At 36.2% G+C, this 13,647-nt stretch overlaps 2 long non-coding RNA genes across 3 annotated transcripts; one reads left to right on the top strand and one right to left on the bottom strand.

Annotated features, from left to right (window-relative positions):
* Positions 1 to 294: 294 nt before the first annotated feature.
* Positions 295 to 1,500, bottom strand: LOC114459183 (uncharacterized). 2 transcript variants are annotated; one of them, XR_003673252.1, is made up of 3 exons: positions 1,319 to 1,500; positions 908 to 991; positions 295 to 537 (listed from the first exon to the last, which is right to left on the bottom strand). It is a non-coding gene; the product is annotated as an uncharacterized LOC114459183 (long non-coding RNA). The 2 variants fall into 2 exon arrangements; XR_003673253.1 differs by lacking the exon at positions 295 to 537 and adding an exon at positions 773 to 785.
* A 9,986-nt stretch (positions 1,501 to 11,486) lies between these two features.
* On the top strand, positions 11,487 to 13,334 carry LOC114459182 (uncharacterized). Its single transcript, XR_003673251.1, has 3 exons — positions 11,487 to 12,265; positions 12,378 to 12,449; positions 12,954 to 13,334. It is a non-coding gene; the product is annotated as an uncharacterized LOC114459182 (long non-coding RNA).
* Positions 13,335 to 13,647: the final 313 nt, after the last annotated feature.

Genomic DNA, 13,647 nt, shown 5'->3' with positions numbered 1-13,647 from the left:
AAAGAAAAAAAAAAAAAGAAAGAACATCAGAATTACATATCTGACAGTTACTGCATTTGATAGACAAACCACACCATTTCTATTGTATTTCACTCGATAACAAAAAGTCATTACAGTTTCAGTTGTTCATCAGCTATGTTTATACAAATTCTTTAGTTTATTAGAGCTGTAAAATATGTACAAGTAGACCTGGTATAAATATTATAATATTATGTGAAGTAGATTTTTAATTAGCTTTTGCACATAAGCATATTAGTACTTTATAATCAACTTACAAAATAAGTCAACTCACCTCGCCCTCTGCTCAGTTGCATCTGCAACAGGTCCTGGGTGGCTGGAGCAGGGACACCTGACAGAACCCCATATTGACGGGGATCGTCAGGCCTCCTTGTTATGGTCCGTGGCAACCCTCCCACAGCAGACAACCTTTTCCTAAGGATTGCACTCTGGAGGTCTGGGATGTAGCCATAGTCTTTGTCTTCTTTTACTGTGTAGAGGCTCCACTTCTTGGATTTTTTATTAAACAACCTGCAATATCTGGAAAAACAGAAAGTATAACAATCTTAGGAATACATCTAAATAACCTAACCGTGAACAATAGGATGAGTTTTCAATTATGTTATTAACAACCTTCACCTTGACCATGTATTTTGTCATTACATAACCACACCTCAAAAATGTAAACAACTTTGGGGAATTTATTTATTAGATCTGTCTCCACTTATGGCCAAATGTCATTAAATTCATCAGCTCCAACCTCAACGTTTAGGTACTGGGACGGCATACTGAATACACAGGCAAAGAACAATAATTGAGGGATATTATGACATGTTACTGTGATGCAAGTAAAGCAGCGTGCATTTTTTTTAAATAAATGGAAAAAAAATTATAATTATAATTACCATACCTTGAATCCAATTGCTGAAGAGCTGTCTCTTCGGGACCACTAATGTCTAACTCCTGGACTCCAGCAACGGAGAAATTATCATCTCTGTGAAAATGACAGAATTACAGAAAGTAATCAGCATATGTTAAACTTGATTTGAAATGCATTATTTTTTAATGCAGGAAATAAAACGAGTTCAAAGGAGAGCCTGGAAGACAATCAAGGGCTCTCTCATCTGGATGACACAGAGTACAACATAAGATCCCCCCTCCCCCCCTTGCCTTACGTACAGATCTCCCCCTCCCCCCACACACTATCGGCATATACATTTAGTAATAGCGTGATGCACGTAGAACAAACGACAAGTTAGGAAGAATGTTCGATAGCATGGTAATACAACACACGTTCATATCAGCCTAAAGTTAGACGCACCTCTCAGACAGTGACTCGGGAGCAACAGTTGACACAGCGGGGTTAGGTAGTCTCACAAGTGAGTCCTTCCACGGCGTTGAAGTCGACGGAGCAGTTATAGCTAAAAAGAATCACAAATATCCTACATTACAGCTGCTGACCGCCCTGCTGAAAGCAAACACAACACACACGCTCAAACACGCACACATGTATACTGTATTATCTTTTATGTGATTATGTGCTATCCAATGAAAAGCTCTCCCTCTCTCTGACATGTTTCTCTGTTCAAAGAAATCCAGCACAGACAATAACACGTCTTTATTTAAAGGAACAAAGCTTCACTGGACATTTGATATCATTACATTTACATTGATTCAAACTTTATGTCAGAAGGAAGATTTAAGAAGAACTTTAGGATTTCTCATGGTTACATAGAACATTGTAAGTTCTAAAGAAAGGCTGGACAGGCTAAAGAACAGATTAAAGAACATTTCAGAGTTAGAATAAATCTATGAGCTGTAATCACAGAGTTGATAGAAATGTAAATATGGAGATAAAATGGGAGTGTTTGGACACTTTGGGCTCCCCTTCCCCTGATATTCATTCAGCACACTGCATGATCCATTCACAGGCTTTAGGCAGGGTTTCCCTGTCAGGAACCATTTCATCACATTCACTTCAACTGTAGAAAAACATACTTTATATAAAACACATCACATCTAAAATCAAGAAAATACTATTATGTGATGTATTAGATACTCATTTAAAACTCATTACAAATATGAATCCTTTATAAACACAGAGAAAAGAAACAGATTCAAAGGTACATGATGAAGATGGTCTGTATTAACACAGCATGTATATTCATCTACAAGTTAGGATCTGATTATTACATCTATTAGAATGTTAGTCACCTTCTCTACATTCTATAAAAACTACTAATGATTATTATGTACAGTATACAAACACATGATGAACATCTCAGACTCATAATGTGTGTCCAACTCAAGGCCTGGGGGCCAAATCCGGCCCTTTAGAGCATCTAATTCAGCCTGCAGGAGAAAGTAAAAATGACAAAAAACATAAATTATTGAGTAAATTAAAAATTATTTCAGTTGTAGATATCACAACTCCACTAAAAACACAAAATTTTGAGTAAACTCCACAACATTTGTAGAGCTCACTGTTTTCCCATGCTGATATGATGGGAGTTATTTTTAAACTCAAATTGTTGCAGGAACTCTCAATTTTTGAAAGTTATACAAATTTTCCTAAATTATTTTACAATATTTCAAAAAATTAAAGTCATTCATAAACTAAGGCTGGTTTTCCTATAATCTGAAGGCCTTTGGACCCCAAACTGGTCCGTATTTGAACCCTCAACTAAAATGAGTCTGACAACCCTGATATAGAATCTGTCATTAGTGTATAACAATAATAATAATAATAATAATAACAATAATAATAATGTGAATCATTCTTCATATACATCATGTATGAATACAGAAGCTATAAAATGTATATCATGTATAGGAAGTGAACAAAGGGAAACTTCTTCCTGCTTCCTTTCCAACTGATCATTGTATTGATCTTTTCTTTCAGACCACACCTTCAAAGATCAACAACTTCCTGAACTGTTGGTGTCCATTTTCCAGCTGACAGCAGGTTTATGTTGGAATCCTGTGCAGCCTGATCTCTGGGTTCTTCAGTCCAACACTGGAACCAGAAGGTGTCGTCACCATCCGTGTGTCGCTGGGATCTGAAGATGATTCCTGCTCCATGTCTCCATCCACACAGAGATGTGAGTGGAGAACAGATGAAGTGCTGAAGGTCTTTCCACACTCATCACATCTGAGAACATTCTTCTCATGAACTCGTTGGTGGTGATTAAGGTTAAATTTCCTCTTGTAAGATTTTCCACATGTGTCACATTTATGAGGTCTTTCTGATGAGTGGCTGATTTGGTGTTGTTTTAACCGTTGATATGTTGTAAAAACTTTGTCACACTGGTCACAGGGACACACTTCATGTCCAGGGTGAGATCTCAGGTGGTGGATGAGGGTTTGTTTGGCTTTATATATTTTCCCACAGTGGTCACAGTGATACAACACTGTTCTGGAGTGAGTCTGCATGTGCAGAGTTAAAGATGATCTTTGTGTAAAAGTCTTTCCACACTGTTCACATCTGTGAGCTTTGATTCCACAATGAATGAGGACATGTCGACTGAGGTCTCCAGATAGACTAAAAGTCTTTCCACATTCATCACATTCAAACTTTTTAACTCCAGTATGAATGACTTTGTGTCTTATTAAGATAGAATTCCGCATAAAAGCTTTTCCACACTGGTCACAGTTAAATGGCTTTTCTCCAGAATGGATTCTTTGATGTTCAGTGAGGGATGATTTCCTGCTAAAGGCCTTCCCACACTGGTCACATGTATGTTTAGCTTTAACTCCAGCTTGGCTCTGCTGTTGAACTCTTTGCTCTGAAGTTTTTCTCTTAGATTTGTTTCTTTGTTGTGGCTGAGCTTCATCGTCCTGAGAACGTTGAGGTGTCACTTTGTTCTGGCTTCCAGAGTCCTGTAGAACAGTTAGAGATTAAACACAGAGAAGGAACCAAACAAACATTTGTGAATCAGTTGTTAAACCTCCAGCCCTAAACCAGCTCAATATGGAAAAATGGATATTGGCGTGTTAGCGCCCCCTACAGAGTGAAGATAATTTAATATGAGACAAATGTCCTATTGTAACACACTTTTCATAGGGTGTTTCACTGACAGGGTTCAAAGTTGCTGCAGATAATCTAGAGAAGTGGGACACCAAAAGAGATCCATGGATTTTTGCTAAGTTTTACAGAGTTTGCAGGGCAGAGCCGTGAATCTTGGCCTTTTTTGTTTTTTTTTAAAAAATACACAATGACTCCAAAAATACAAACGTTACAAAAAAATACACCAAACAAAATAAAATATAGAAATTTGTTTAAAAAAAAATAAAAAATACACCAACAAACACATTTATCATGCACATGTCCCATAGAATTAAACCAGGGAAATCACACATGCTTTTTATAAATTATTTTTTTATGAATGTAGAAAGTGAGAAACTTCCTTTACTTCTTTTATCAATTAATTAAATCTAATTCTAAATCATATTTAATTTGCAGAATACCATACCAGATACTTGTTAAGCTTATTTTCTACAATGCTTGTCCAACTTGAAAGAACATGGATGGAGAACAAGTAAGACGTGAGATCAACTCAGCTTTTAAAAGTTTACTCAGTTTTGTTGTAGGTTTTGTAGCAGGTTGAAAACCTTAAAGAAAAGGATGAAAAAGAGAGAAAGGAAGAATGAGTTCTAATCAAATGTTTTTAAAAGAATGAACCACCTGATCTTTTACTATTTTAAATATTTTATTTATTAAATAAATTAATTTTCTGCTATTTAATGTTTTTAAATCAACCTACAATGTTTAACTACTTCTATTTGTAAAATTAAATCATGTGCTTTGCTGTACAAATTTTATTCATTTTAATTAAAGTCTAACTTTTTAACAATGTATTTTACCCATAAACTTATTTATTAATTTTAGTATTTATATAAATGTATTTATCTGAAACTCTTAACCAATATTTATCATTCTTAACATGTCTGTGATTTTATTCTTCATTGTTTTAACCTAAATTACACTATGAAATCACTATATATATATATATTATATCAATTGGATCAAATAGTACCTTAATGTATTTTGACTAAGATGTCACTAAACAAACTGGTAAAGCCAAACACTTTGGCTGTAGAGTTAACTTACATTTGGGTCAAAATACATATAAACATGGAATCAGCCTGTGTACTTTAACATGACCTATATTCTAACTTAAATACGTGCTTTTAGGAGCTTAAAATAAACATAATAATTCAATAAATCTGAAGACACTCACTAACAACATCTCTGAGCTCCTCCACTACATTATCTGAGAGTCCAAACACACAGGTGGGATAGATTTTCAGTCAAAGTAGTAGGAGGAGGAGCTTAGACCCAACACTTATGTTGGGGCTCCATCTAGTGTCTAATTGTAGAACTACATCTACACCTGACCTCAGGTGAACGCAACGGAAATTCACAGAATTGGGTTTAAACACCGTCACTGTGAGGGAAAGAACATTTTTTATGCAGAAATGTCCTTCCAACTCTCTTTGTAGTCGTTTCAAACACCACCTAAACACCGTCTAACCTGGTAAAAAACTACACAAATCATCACTGACTCCTACATCAGAGACACCAGTGTCTGTTTAACTTTAACATGTCTGTGAAGCTCTGTCTGTTTCTCATAGTGCTGCTGTGCTCCGTGAAAACATGACTCAGCTTTAATCAGCTTCACTTGATCAGAGCTACAGAACATCTGGATAAAGTTGTCTGTGATCCACCTGCAGGTGGATCACAGACTTCCTGTCTGACAGGAAGCAGCACGTGAAGCTGGGAAAAACCATCTCTGCTCCCCGGACCATCAGCACTGGATCTCCTCAGGGCTGTGTTCTTTCTCCTCTGCTCTTCTCCCTGTACACCAACAGCTGCACCTCCTCTCACCAGTCGGTCAAACTCCTGAAGTTTGCAGACGACACGACCATCATCGGTCTCATCGCTGATGGAGACGAGTCCGACTACAGGTGGGAGACAGACCGGCTGGTGTCCTGGTGCAGCCAGAACAACCTGGAGCTCAATGCTTTAAAGACAGTGGAGATGATAGCAGACTTCAGGAAGAACCCAGCCCCCCTCACCCCCCTCACCCTGGGAGACTCTACAGTGAGCTCTGTAGAGTACTTCTGCTTCCTGGGGACCATCATCACTCAGGACCTCAAGTGGGAGCTGAACATCAGCTCCCTTATCAAAAAAGCTCAGCAGAGGATGTACTTTCTGCGGCAGCTGAAGAAGTTCAGTCTGCCAACAAAGATGATGGTGAACTTCTACAGCTCCATCATCCAGTCCATCCTCTGCTCCTCCATCACCATCTGGTACGCTGCAGCTACGGCCAAGGACAAGGCCAGACTGCAGCGTATCATCCACTCTGCAGAGAAGGTCATCGGCTGCAATCTGCCCTCCCTCCAGGACCTGTACGCCTCCAGGATTTTGAGGCGTGCAGGAAAGATTGTGGCCGACCCCTCCCACCCCGGTCATAAACTGTTTCAATCTCTCCCTTCTGGTAGGAGGTTTCGGTCCATCAGGACCAGAACCTCCAGACACAAGAACAGCTTCTTTCCCTCTGCCACCATCCACATGAACACACCCCAAGTCACCCACTGAACCCCCCCACCCCCCCCCCCACCCGATCACCACCTCCACCAGCTTGATACCTGCTGCACTGTATATATATATTTATATTTATCCTATTTATCCTTTATTCTCTATCTATCCTTTATTTATCCCTCATCCTTTATATTTATCATTATTATTATTATTATTGTTGCTGGGTTGTTCTTTGTTGTGTTGTTTTCATTTCTTTTATTTCTTTTTGTTGCTTGTTTTGTGCACCAACCACCAAGTCAAATTCCTTGTACTGTCCTCAAAACTGTACATGGCAAATAAAACATTTCTGATTCTGATTCTGATTCTGATTCTGTTGTAGACCATCAATACCAAAGATTGTAGAGTATGAAACATCGTAGATTATTGATAACTTCTGATACTGTAAAATATTCTAGCCTGTAGTGGTGAAAAAACACTTCTTACACGTGATGTTTGCACATTTAGCTTTGTTTAATCATTACGTCTGTAATGATGTCATCAGGATCATTTAAATGAGGTTAATTTAAATTAAGTTGATCAAAACTTAATGAATAAACCTGATCAGATTCAGTAAACCATTGATCCCTGAGGGTAAATATAGTGACATTAATGCTGTTCTCACACATCTTTATATGACATGAATAATTAAAAAGGAGCAGTCAGAATAATCCATGTCACTACAACTTATATCTACCTTTTAATTGTATTTTAAATTACATTTTTATTTTGTTTTCTCACAGTAAAACCTATATCTTCTTTTTAATTATATCTACTTTATTTTTCATTCATTCATTCATTTTTCATTTATTTATTCATTTGAGCAGCATATTACAAACTTATTTTACATAACAAAACTAAAATAATTGTGCTCAAAAGGAATTAAGTTTTTTTTTTTTTAAATTTTGTTTCCTTACAGGAGTTAAAAACTAATATTTTCTGAAATAATTAATTCATATTTCTAAAAAATTGATGTGGAAAACAGAATTTGGGAAAAAAAAACGCATATGCATTTTAAATGTATGAAATATTCTTAAAAATTGTAAAATTGAATCGAAATCACAATATCTGTCAGAAAAATCGCAATTAGGTTTTTTGTGAAAATGGTGCAGCCCTAATTAAAACACAAAATGCATTGAAGCTGTGATTACACCGTTTAATTCTATCAGAGTAATGATGTTTATAACGTGGACCAAGTACAGTTGTGATGTATTAAAGGTCTGTGTTAATGGAGGGCTACATGTAACTACAGTGTCTAAGTGACACACACACATAAAACACACTTACTGCTCCATCAACTCTGTAGTGCTCACATGTATTAAATACAGACGCTCCACGAGTCCACAGACAAGTTGGTCTGTTTCTAGACAAGCGTGCACTGACTGCGTCGTTTACTCACGTCTTTATAACATCATGTTTGGTCAGATTTTTAGTGCATCACTAATTAATAATGTAATTATTACCAATAAATTATTCAAAGGTCACTCTATTAACCTGAAAACCATAAACTACCTTTATCAGGTCTGTCTCTAGTTACATTAAATTCTAGGATTGATCTGCATAATGATAATAATCATCTTACTAGCACAAGCTAAAAATCTTTTCATAAATGATCATTTTATGAATATAGAAAATGAGATGTTTCCTTTACTTGTTTTATAAATTAATTAATATAAATCAAATGTTTAATCGTATTTAATTTGCAGAATACCATACGATATACTGGGTTCAAAACATCAACACGATCATTTTTAAATGAAAAAAGTTATATTTTTAGTTGAATATTATCATATTTTAGTGTTTTTTATATTTGGTGTAGTAGAGGTGTGTGTAGATGTGACCTAATAAAGACTGTCAGTTATTTTTATGCTACGAGAGTAATTTTTTTTTTTAAAAAGTTCTTGCTGATTAATGACAGTATTTAAGGTTATTTAATCAATAAAAACCATCAGAAAATCAGAGTGTTTTATTATTAATATCTTTGCTGTAGTGGATAGAGAGATATAATACAGACTGTTGGTTGTTTTCAGCCTATTACAGTAACTGTTAAAGAAGTCATTTTTAAGTTATTCTATTTTTTATGATTATTTACAAATAAAAATGATTTAAAAACCATTAAACAGTATTTTATTACCATCTCATCTGTAGTAGTTAGAGAGGGACTTAATACTGATGATCTGCTGTTTTCATGTAGTTGAATGATATTTGAATAAGTTAATGATAAATAATAATGATTATGTCAACGACAATTCTTCAAAAAACAGAAAAATATGTTTTGTTAATATATTTGGTGTAGTAGATGGAGACCTACTACAGACCGTCAGTTGTTTAAAGCAGTAATTCTCAACTGGTGGGTCAGGGTTTCCTCCAGTGCTCTATAGACCTGGGGGCTTTTCTTGCACCCCCCTCCCCTCACTTGTGTATTTATTTTAAATGTGTTTTTTTCATGGTTCAATCATTTTTTTCATACTGTGGATGGAGCTGAACATTGTTTTTTCATGAGGAGTGGTTCATCTACCTTCTATATATCTGTGCTCAGAGCTGTATGCACGTTATGGACGTGATTAGCAGAGATATATCATCAAGAACTTTCCCACTGGTAAGAATAGTGTTGTCAAAAAACTAAATAAAGTGTCAATACCAAAAAGTTAGTATCAGATACTATACTTTCTCACAAAGGTATCGATACTAACAGCACCATGTCCATCTCTTAATATATCTATGGTTCAGCTCTAGTTTTTTCCCCCTCACCTGTTTCAATTGACAACTTCATTCGCTGCTGCAGACATAAACAGACACACGTGAAGCCCCTCCCCTCAGCTGCAGCTGAACACCAATAGGGAACTATAAATCATAGAATCGACCAATGAAAACGGTTAAACGTGGAAATGGACAGAATCAACATGAAACGCTGTCACCGTGAGGCAAGGAATGTTTTTTTATGGGGAAATGTTCTGGGGAGCACTGATAATGTGTGTACTAGACCATCAATACCAGGGATTGTAGAGTCTGAAACATCGTAGATTAATGATAACTTCTGATACTGTCAAATATTCTGACCCCTAGTGGTGAAATAACTGATGCATCCTTGCCTCCATTTGTTTTTGTGTAATCATTATGGTCTAGAATGATGTCATCAGGACCATTTAAATTAAGTTTTGATAAACTTTATTTAAATTAACCTAAACAATAAACCTGATCAGATTCAGTAAACCATTGATCCCTGAGGGGAAATATGATGACTGTGACATTAATGTTGTTCTCATACATTTTTATATGACATAAATAATTAAAAATGAGCAGTCAGAATAATCACTGTCACTACAATTTATATATACCTTTTAATTGTATCTTACTTTATTTTTGACATACATTTTTGTTTAACTTTGTTTTTTTATTCATTAGTATTTATTTTGTATTATATATCTTTTTTTCCGGAAAAAATAAAATAAAATACTGGAGCTCGGTTGGGCGGGTGGGACGGCGCGTAGTGGACGCCAGAAAAAGTCCCTTATTTTCAAATCCAAAACTTGACAGGTATGAACAGAGTCGCTTAATGATGACGTAATGCCATGTGTGTCGTAAATGAACGAGATGACGAGATTCTCTGTGTGAACCGAGTTGAGCTGGTGATCACGTCCGTTGTACCGTACCAGAAAAGGGACAGGGAGGGGGGATTCCTGCTGTGAGCTTGGAACAGCCTGAGCTGGCAGTATGAGTACACCCATAATGGTGTCTTTCACTGGTTCTACATTCACTGGTTTTGTTCCACTCATTTCTCACCTTTTCTGAGGAGTCCATGTTTGCTGTCACGGCTGAGTGGTTCCACAATCCTCCATTCACCTGTAACATCAGCATGGAATCAGCTCCACCTGAAGGATGGAAGAGACAGAATGAACATGAAGGATCTAGAAATATTCATCCATCCTTTGCAGTGTCATCACTTTGAAATTGACTAAAACTATCAGTTTGTTCAGAGATCACATGATGTGGAGGAAAATGAAGGTCTTCAGTGGAAACAGTTTAACTTTACCGATTCTGCAACATTGAGGAAAAAAAGAAAAAGAAAAAAACTGACCTATTAATTAGAAAAGCTGGAGCGGAGTATGGAATGAACTGATTAGATCAGAGTGTTTATATCACACATTTTAGATGCAGGCCTATATAATGTGATAATAGTTTTTTGCTAATATTGGACTAGTATCAGATATCTATATCAGAATGGAACATCCCTACTTTAAACTATTGTAGATGAAAGGTCACATGTCATGTAGGTAATGTAGGGCATTAATCTACTGCCACATGACAAGTTAAGATCTAAACCCAACCATATAACACTGATGGAAAAGGTTCATCATTCATTTATTGGTCGCGATGGGGCGGGGCTAACACCGGAGCTACAGTCTATTTCCAACCAGGAAATAGTGGCAGGGACGTATGTTTATTTCAAAATAAAGGTGTATCTTAAAGATGACGATGTTCATCCATGTCTTCATTGTGCATCAATGTAAATGGATCGTTAATTAATTAATTGATGTGGATCAATGTATTGTTACACCACTATGTGGAAGCTGTTAAAAAAAAGTTTCAGCCCAAACTGACACCGTGTCGGGGAGAAATTCACTCCACACACACACTAGGCATGGGCAGTAATACGGTAATACTGTGGTGTCATAAAAATAGCAACGGTATCAGTATCATTAGGACTGGGTATCGATTCGAATAACAATAGCTCGATTCGATTTGATTCACGATTCACTTTTGATTGATTTAAGGATATCAAGCAGTACCAATTTTACTTGGATATGGAAAACACTCTCATTAAAACTAATGAAGTAAACTACAGCTTTATCTTGGTGCATTAGTAAAAATTTGAATATTTACATTAATAATATAATTTCATTAGGGATGTAACGATTAATCGTAAGGCAGTTAAAAATCGATTCATAGGTATCATGATTCACATCGATACTGTGAAAATTTAAATTTGCTATCCAGAAGAGTTGGCGGCGGGCGTAATCAGCTAATACTTTCTTTCTGGCCGCCTTCTACTTTTAAACATGTTCATAAATGATTCCTTACCCCTTTAGCACCAAAAAATATCTGTAATATTACGTGAATATCTGTAAAAGTCAGGTTTTTCTATGAGCTCTGTCTGCTAGCATAGCATCTCTTCTTCACTGCAAGATATCTGCATGCCAACCGACCACAGTGAACATGACCTGAGCAGAGGGGTGGGCGATTCACAATCACAATTTTATCACAGTTTTTTTCATTCAAATAATTTAGACCATTTTAAAGTGATTTATTAATAAAACAAACTTACTTAAAATCATCGCCCTAAATGGAAAAGAAGGAATAAAAGATCATTTAAATTGTATATAAGCAACTTATCAAACTGGTTCCAAGTACGATTAACATCAAACAAAAAGGCTGACATGTTATTTTAGTCACACAGTCTTTTTACTTTGTTTAACTAAAGTGGTGTAGCATTATGTAACCCGCATTTAGTCCAGGTGCATTATTTTGAAAGGTCCACTTCCTGTTTCACTGCCCTCAGCTGCCATTTCCCTTAAAACATTGTAATTTACATTCCAATCACTCTCTGCTGTGGCTGTGGTATGCTGTGGGTTTTCAAGCTAACCAAGAGAGGCAGACTTACAAAGCGTTTTGGACAATCAGACTTCGGTAAGTGTTTTGTTGTAAGTTTGATACGTTACCGACGAAGTGTCAGCAGTATATGTTAAAGTTTTATTTGAAATGTAAGTCGCTGACATCGCTCTTGCAAAACCCCATACAGATTCCATGCACTTTATCCATCGGGCCGTGCATGGAGACCGAGTGACTAAAACACCTAAACTTCAACTTCAAGGTAATTAATTTAAGTTGTTTTTTTTAGAAAATGACACCGAACGGTAGGCAATAGTTTAGTTTAACTGATATTAACTTGGTTGGCCCTTATTTTTAGTTTTGACCAACTTTGAGCACTTTTGTTTGGCTAACGCTAAAAAAAGCCAATGAAGTTTGGTTTGTGTGTGTGTGTTTAAATCGTAGCTACGAGTTTGTTTCTGTCGATTGTTTGTTGCGCAACCCTTTTATTTCATGAACTCTGCTTGAGTATTTTGAAAGGATTATGAATTGGAAATGTTTGATTGTGACATTAAGTGCACTTATGAACATGATTGATTACTATAGTAATTGATTTTGATTTAAAAATGATTCGTGAGTTATGTTAATTTGAAGTTCATTACATTATCAACACATTGTCTTGCATGTGTGTTCATGCATTATTTAAAGTTTGAATGTTGGGTTACAGTAATCTATGAACCTACTTATTGTTTGAAAGAGAAACTTATTTGTGATTTTGGCCTTATAGGTCAGGTTTTTTATATGGATGAAATCCTGAACGAGATCAACTCAACAACTGCTGAACACAGAATGACGAGCCAGGATGCGGTAGGATAAATCCAGTTCCTCCCTGCAGTCCTGTCATCTTCCTAGTTTTCCACAACCAAAAACCCTGCTGGATTATATATTTTTTCCTTCCTTGCACTCCTTAATGAACTTTGGGAGCAATACATGAACCTTTGCACATCCTATTGGATTGCATTCCCCAAGGACTTTTGCTCACACACACGGTGTGTGAGCTACTCAAACTGTTTTGACTACATTTGTATTTTGTTTTCTGGTATTATTTTTTCCACATCATTACCACCCAACTAATGTTTTCTTATATAACAATACAAACTTAACTATACTACTGGTCTGTTGGTTTTCATTCACATCTCGGGCTCCTATAACGAACCATCTTCTGTTGCCGCTAATCACTGTAGCCGCAGTCAGTGCACCTAAACTCAGCTAACTTAACAATCTAGGTTACAATTAGCATTAGCAACACTTGTTACATAACCAGGTAGCAGATCAATCTAGTGATTTCTATTAGTTAATGAGGTAACACACTCACATTAATAAAATCCTATTTTAAGCAGTGTTTGAACGCCTCATTTCACACAGTTGAGACAATCATATCCTTTATAAGATAAAACGTCATTCTCTCTATTTTTCCTTTA

The sequence above is a fragment of the Gouania willdenowi genome, unplaced genomic scaffold (genome assembly GCF_900634775.1).
Source record: "Gouania willdenowi unplaced genomic scaffold, fGouWil2.1 scaffold_270_arrow_ctg1, whole genome shotgun sequence".
Classification (NCBI taxonomy): domain Eukaryota; kingdom Metazoa; phylum Chordata; class Actinopteri; order Blenniiformes; family Gobiesocidae; genus Gouania; species Gouania willdenowi.
The sequence above is the reverse complement of the archived record's forward strand: the minus strand, read 5'-3'. Positions and strand labels throughout refer to the sequence as shown.